This window comes from Notothenia coriiceps, unplaced genomic scaffold (assembly GCF_000735185.1).
Source record: "Notothenia coriiceps isolate Sejong01 unplaced genomic scaffold, NC01 NC01_scaffold00022119, whole genome shotgun sequence".
Lineage (NCBI taxonomy): Eukaryota > Metazoa > Chordata > Actinopteri > Perciformes > Nototheniidae > Notothenia > Notothenia coriiceps.
Window position 1 is genome coordinate 1 of NW_011354820.1, and position 8,150 is coordinate 8,150.

The following is an 8,150-nucleotide window of genomic DNA, read 5'->3' on the forward strand; positions in this document are numbered from 1 at the left end:
TTTACAAATAAAAAAGGAGGGGGCTGAGCTCATGCGGGACCCGGCAGCTACTGTCTAAACTAAATACTGCGGTGATGAAACGCCATATCATGGATTATCAAGGATTATTTCTGGAACAGTATGGAGCTCAAAGGCTTTCTCTCTTGCCGGTTATACCACAAGGTGAGTTCCTTTTTACTTCCTGCTTCTTCACACACATGCTCTCCAGTACAGGTTAGCTCTGAGTGTTAGCGATGCTAATGTAAACACCGACCATATTACGTCCAAAACAGTCAGGCTTTGTTTCTGATAGCAACGTTTCTGATAGGGCCGTGGGTCCACATTTCAGATATTACGTCGTATCGGACGCAAATCTGGATCAGCTCCGTTGTTCCCCGTTTTTAGAGATTTGGGTAAAGAGGGGAAAAGAGAGAGGGTTTTATTTTCTGACGCTGCGTGAGTTCCCCGACACACCGGGGACACATCTTTATGTATAAAAGACATAAAAAAGTGCATTTTGCATGATAGGTCCCCTTTAAATGCTGAAGTTGCTATTAAGACTTTTTTTTGCGAAAAAAACAAACTCAAATTCCCCCTACATTACTTCTGCAGATCTTTGATGGTGCCTTTGGGACTAAAGTACCATTTTGGTGTGGATGAAAAAAACAAAAAACATGTGCATTTTCATTTATCATGCTGAAATACCTATTTCAAACAAACCTACAATGTTGCGCAACCAGAAGGTACATGCTGGGACTTGATAACATAACGTGTTAAATCTTCCAGACGTTTTCTACATTTTCCTTTTAACCTCGAGGTAAATGCGGTATTTCTGATTTTTTGGCTTTTGGTGTTTATGAGATTTGAGAGATAAATTAAATATATATATAATATAAAAAGACAATCAATGGAAGATCTATAGAACACAAAAGTCATTCAAATATGCAGGCATACCTTGTATGTGTGGGTAGTTCATTAGGTAAAGGAAACCAGTAAGAAGGGTGTTGGAGGTGGTGTCAGTCCCTGCAAAGTGAAGATCTAGACTGTACATAATCATCAGATCTTCTGAAAAGGTAGAAGCATCATCACCTTTCTAGGAAGAGCAGAAGATACTTGTTTAAGACAAACAGGATTACAAGTCAATGTTACCCACATATCCTACAGAGCATAGAAACTACCACACACACACCTACTATAGCAACACTACACACACCCCCCCCCACACACACACACACACACACCTCTTTATCCAGCCGATCCAGATAAGAGTCAACAATGTCTCGTGGTTGTCCAGGGACTCTGGTCTTCTTGTGCTCCTGCACTACAGTAAGCGCAAGATTCTGACACGTCTGAAAAACATTCAAGTAAATATTCAACTCTTTTTTTTTTATAAACCGCCTACTGTTTGGGTTGTCACTGTATATCGTCAGAAAAAGCCATGGTACCATTTTTATATAGATATTTTTATTTAAATCTCTCTCTGATTACATACCTTGACATTCTTAAAGGCCCGTCTAAAGGGCAGTGGTAGGCTACGAATCATTGGGAAAGAGTCATACAGCTGTGAAAAAAATAAAAAACCGATTAAGGTTAAAATGGTACACAGTTTATTTTTCATTATCATCTGATCATTTTAATTCACATGGTTGTCTGGAATGAAGTGAAGAGGTGTTAAAAGGACCGTCAAACGATGCTTAGTTGTCCTGACAACAGCAGATATAGCAACATTTTAGCATTGTTTTCGGATATTGTCAGCTTTGACATGTGTTTAAAGTAAGGTTAAAGAAAAGATCAATACAATATTTCATAATATGTTTTAAACTAATGCAGGGATGGAAATGTCCACCTGTTTCAGAAGGTCAAAATTAGAATTTCTCCTTCGAAACCATCTTCAAGACCTGACACTTCTATTAGGTTCAGTTGTCTTTTCTGTTTGGTTTAATTAACGAGGCACATTATAACTGGCAAACATCGATACAAAAGCATGCTAAAAAGCTTTTAGTCTGAAACACTGCAAGCTGTAGACATTTTAGTCTAAGACTCCTCTAAAGGCCCAAACATGCTTTGGCTCACCAAAGCCCATGGTCCATTGGCTAACTTGGCACTATCGGTGAAGCACTTCACAATCACTCTGATGAACTCATCGTCATACTCGTAGCGCTGACCAAACAGGACCTGGCAGATGATGTTGGAGGCCGCGTTATGAAACATGAGCTGAGGACTATAGGATTTGCCTGAAAAAGACCAAATGTAAAACGCAAAAATACAAAGAAAGATTAAACACAGCCACAGAAAAGAATTCAACAACATTAATGGAAATGTATGACATCAATCAAAATCCACTTTGTATTATAATCATCAATAATTTGTGGTGCCACTGATTAAGGTTAACCCTAACATACAAGTAAGGATAGTGGACCCCCAGATGACCTACCAATGCTCTTTTCCAGATCATCGTTAATGTATTTAATCTCTCCATGAATCCTCTCCTCCATAGAATCCTTCCCAAGACCAAAGTTCCTTAAAGTCATAAGAGCAAAGCGACGGTGATCCTTCCAACTCGGGCCATAGTCTGCCAGAATTACTCCTATAACATGTGAAGAGGCAAAAAGAGCACATACTGTGAACTCACAGATCATCACATTGCATTTATTTCGCTGAGGCTTTTTATCAAAAGCAACTTACAAAAAGTGCATTGAACTATGGAGAAACAAATAAAAAAAACCTTTCTAAGTGCTAGGTACAGAAGTGAGAATTATATATATTTTAAATTAATTAAGCAGGTGGTTTTTTCAGTCTGCAACTGAAGATTTGTAGACTTGTATGTGTTCTGATATCAGTGGGAAGCTTGTTATGTCATTTTCAAGCCAGGATAAAAACAGGTGTGTTTTCGTTAAGGGGGCCTTCGTCCTAGTCACAGTGACGGAATAAGGATTCGATTGGCTGATGCAAAGCAAGTTGTAGGAAGTACCAGATCCATTCACAGCGTCAGTATTAGCTTCTTAAAACAGACTGGGCAGCCACTGGTAACCATTGAAGGAAGCATTGTGGGAACTTCAGTCTTGCAGCATATTTAGGAGGCATAACTGAGAAACAAATCTGATACAGCTGGGAGCATACATTAAGCCAGAGAGAAGTGAGAGAGGGGGTGAAGATCATGTCACACAAGTATAGTATTAGAGGAGATAGGTTAGTCGTGTTTCGATAAGTGGAGAGAGTAGGATGTGAATAAGGGGGGGGGGCTACAAAGAGGTTTGAGGTAGAGCTGTTTCTGGTGAAAATAAAATCAAGGCGGTGGCCAGCTTTGTAAGAAGGTGGGAATTAGACAGTGAAAGTGCAAAGGAGGTGAGAAGAATAAGTAAGTCAGATGACTTCTCTGCCTTGATGTTACAGTAGCCGACGGGCCAGTTTTCAGGGATGTCAGATAGGACGGTGTCTAATTCCACTAAGACTTTCCCCAAAAGAACAAGGATTAAATCGGTAGTTAACTGAAACAGCGTTAAATTAGAATGACGAAAGAGTTGGAACAACTTCATTTGGAGAAAATCAATTCACCAATGCGGCTTCATCCAATGTCACAAATAGGTTCATCACTGTCAAATGTGTTCTATTTCAGAGCTCATCTACCTTAAAACCTATTTGAAATGGAGACTATTATTACAGCCTTTCTTTTTTTAAATAATACATTTAGTGATACAATATCTGCACTATGTGACATCATGTCTGTTTTACCTTTTCTCTCAGTGCTGTCATTGACAAACAGATCTTGTGGTCTTCCAGCAAAATCAATGCCCTTGGTCACTATAGCATCCTTCATGGCCTTCATCCCGCATTGATGACAACCAGCTGCTTTGGTACCCGAGAAACACACTGTACACATTTCCATAGGTGTTCCTCAGCTGGGGGACAACAAGATAACATGTCAGTGTTTGAAAGACATACATATGATTTTTTCACCAAAGTAAAACAAAAACATATTTCTCCACTAATTTCCGTCTTTAACTGTTCACATAGGAAATTTGGCTTGCAGCATGTCAAACATACAGTAGAGAGTCGGGAGCAGACTAGTCCGTCAGTAAAGCAGATCAACAATTTACAAAGAGTAACACAAAGTAATAATAATGATAATAATAATAATAATAATGAAACAATAAACTGTTAGAAACGCTAATATGAAAATAATTAATACACGTACATTTAGGAAAATGAACAAGATAAAAACCAAAAAGGGCAATATGACAACTATGAGTGTGCAGCAAAAATTAAGTAATTTTATTGTACATGCGAAGCAAAATAAATTGCTAAATGATGCAGCAATTGTGTGCATCGCGTTGGTTGTGATTATCGAGATTACAACTAAGACTTCAGCAAGCACATTCATGGACTACTGGGGTGGTATTTAGTTTGAACTCCAGACATTGGTACGTAAATGGAGGATTCTGTTTTTAAAATAAATGATTTGATGCATTGACCAGCACAAAACGATTCCCCTTTAACCTACAATGTGTGGTGAACTCTTTGGCAGTAGAGATCCCATAAGCTCGTCCCAAATATTGACTTATTACTAGGTAATGTATTTTGTGTAAGTTAGAAAACGCCCAATATGTATGACCTGTACCACTGGTTGGCTATAGTCGAAGTGCACAGAAGGTTACCTCTGTACACAGATAGGCATGGTGTTATATAATCACTAGCAGTGTCTGAAAAGCCTGTGTCTAGTCATCTATACACTGGAAAGCTCTGTATAGAGTGCACTGATTTGAGTGGCGTCCACATGTATTGTACACTAATAGCCAAAATATTTTATTCATAGTCTCATAGTGCAGCACCAGTAATTAGTCTCATAGTGCAGCACCAGTAATTAGTCTCATAGTGCAGCACCAGTAATTCTTGAAACTCACTAGCAGGAAAAGCAGCACAGTGGCCACAAGTCTTGAACAAATCCAGACAAATGTTACATACTATTTACAGTTTGAACCACAATCCCAGAACGATTTAAAGCATTGGAAGCACAATATCATTTATTTGATTGTATGTTTCTTACCCTCTCAAAGTCCTTCAGGGGGTTATCTAGACTCAGTTCCAAAATGTCCCAAGTATTGGAGGGAAGAGGGTCCGGTGAAAGTTTTTGGGCCTACGGGATTTGAGTTGAAGGAGGATGAAGATCACAAAGACACATAGCAGGAGGATTGAAAGCAAACATGGTGGAATGGACTGAAGTAAAGAGGCAAGCTGGTTAGACTTGCTTTAAAAGTGAAGCTCAGCGCTTAGCCCTGCCTCTCCTGGTTGTGTACTTTGCACACCTGTGTTAAAGGTGAATGAAAACAACAAACAGAATCAGGTTACACTATAGGGCATAGGTTTTTAGCAGGATTAATCCACAATAAATTGCCTGTTCATAAGCTGCTAAATAAGCTCCTTGATAAGAGAGAAATTAAGTCAATGAGTTGAATTGGTAGCTCTTACCTGGGGAGCCCTCTGGACACTGTGGAGTTGATGGGGGACAGGGGAGTGATAGCATAGCTGTAATCCCTATTGGACAATATATCCCACCCCCTCCAGAAAACCCTGTCTGCACTGTTCAGCTCCTTCAGTGACAGGCTGCTTCACCCGCAGTATTGTTAGTAATCTTGGAGTACAACATCACCTGCCACAGCAGTCAATCGTGGAAATGCCCCCGAATACAAGAAACACAGGGGCAAATATAGGTTTTCTAAATGACACACGAACATGTTCCCTAACCATGTTTAACGCGGCACACACATTGTCTTTAGGAGTCTTGCAGGATATGAATTATCCAATTAACAAACTATGTATACGTTTGCACATGAACGCACATACATTTCTTTACATTAACTAACACACAAACCTCCATGTTTTCCCTCGAACTCTATTATAATCTCAACATCCTCTTCTTCAGCTCACTTTAAGTGAATAATTAGCAAAGAGACAATTAGCCCCTTGGCTCTGAAAACTATATTTAATAACATACTACTATGACTAGGTGCAAGATTGATATAACATTCCCTCCTTTTATTAATTTAAGTTTCAAGATTATCCAATAAATACACTCTAAAAAAAAATGTTTTGGCTCAACAAAGAAAATCAACGCAACAAATAGAACGGGCTTGGGTTGCGGTCGAATAGTCCAAATATCAGCTCCTATCGTCTATCCCTATCGTCTATTCCTTGACCTCTGTGTGAAACGTCACAGGGTTAATGGATAGTGGATAGAGAGGCAAAGTCCTGCCCTTCTATTTCCGCCCCATGGGACCTTATTTCTGAAAAATTATGTATTGAAGTCAATGGGGAGAGAAAGATTATCTTTCGATCCGTTTGAATTGTGCCACAAATTACACATATGATGTTTGTCAATCTTAAAAAATCAATTCCATGTCAAAAAAGTCAGTTTGTCGTAAAACTGTTGAAATATAAGACTATTAAAAATACGAAACTAGAAATGTGATGTCATTAACGTTACACATTACACTCGTGTTACTCACCGAAACCTTGTAAAGTCGGTCCCGCATGCTGGCTCTTACGGAACCGACTCCCCTTTTGTGTATGTACAGCTCCCAACAATCAAATGTTATTTTCTATTCATAATGTTACTACATGTTTATTTTTATGTAATTATTTTGTATTTTTATTATCCATGTGTATATTCTAATGTCTTTTGAACTATCTGTGTTTCTATCTTATTCTGTTTCTGCACCTGAATGTCCTATGCCACTGAGGTACTTCCGGGTTATTTCACTCTGTTAGGAAGGTTCCTAAGCAAAATGGACTATTCGACCGCAACCCAGGTGATTCCCTGGATGTTATCACGGAGAACTTTACGGTGACGGTTGGCACCTCCTTTGCCGAGTCCCTTTCCTCCTTTGCCTCTTCCACTCATCTTTACAGATCACAGTGTTTCAAGTGAATATCACACACCCTCGGCCTCCGACTTGATGAAAAACAGGCAGTTTTTTCTCTCCTTTTTAGATTTTCATGGGTGTTAATCAAATACTTGGTGCATTGGCGCCACCTACTGAGCAAGTGACATTTTTTTCACAGATAAAATTGCTGCCACTCTCCAAATTGCTCATGAAGTAACATTGTTAAATGGAATCTATAAAAATGCTGTGTCCTCTTTGCAGATACAATAAGAGAAGATGGATCTTTATAGATCTCCGTAGGGACATTCAGGTGCAGCAACAGAATAAGATAGAAACACTATAGTTCACGAGACATGAGAATATACACATGGATAATAAAAATACAAAATAATTACATAAAAATAAACATGTAGTAACAGTATGAATAGAAAATAACATTTGATTGAGCTAAACTCTGTAAGTGTACATATTTACAGATATGTGAACAAGTTCAATATACATTTAAATGTGCAGGTGCGTGTGCGGATGAGGGTCGTGTGTGCATACAGTGCAAATATTATTGATATTCAGTTACAATTTTTTGATTGGTTACCTGGTAAACCCTTGATTGTGCAGCCTGATGGCTACAAGCAGAAACAATTGTCTTAGGTCCTTTGTGGTGTGCCGAGGAGGGAAGAGTCTGTGGATGAACGTGCTCCTCATCTTCACTAGCTCTGCATGGAGGGGGTGAAAGGGGTTCTCTAGTCCAGCTATCTCCTCATCTTCCCCTCAACAACACTTAAAGCCACAGCAAGTAAATCACCCTGATAAACAGAAACTTGGATGAGACCTTGGAGGATCCGAGTACTTTCTGGATCTACAGTCATTCCATCTATCAAATACTCATGTCAGATGTTCTTTTTTTTCAAGATTCAAGGCTTTTATTGTCATTTGTATATAGCTACAGTGTAGATATGTCAATGAAAATCTTAGGTCACAGACTCCTCCAATGGTGCAACATAATAAAACAGACAAAATAGTTAAAATAGTGCAAGTAATACAAATACAATTCTATCTTGAATTTCTATATGGCAGATTTTTCAATTACTGCAGATTGTCGTGTTAATTAACTTGCAGCTATGGCCACAAACATTTCAGTTAGAAAAGGCTGCAGCTTTTTTGCTTTATTACAAACAATTCCACTGGAGTGTCCAAAATGACCCACGAACAAAAGTGTGCATCAGCAAGGTGGGTTCCAATTTGTATCTATCAAAATGTGTGGTCTTTGTGTGTGGGAGACAAACAAGTGTT

The 8,150-nt window shown here is 38.8% G+C and overlaps 1 pseudogene; it reads right to left on the reverse strand.

Annotated features, from left to right (window-relative positions):
* Positions 1-933: 933 nt before the first annotated feature.
* On the reverse strand, positions 934-7,562 carry LOC104953707 (cytochrome P450 2F2-like; annotated as a pseudogene).
* Positions 7,563-8,150: the final 588 nt, after the last annotated feature.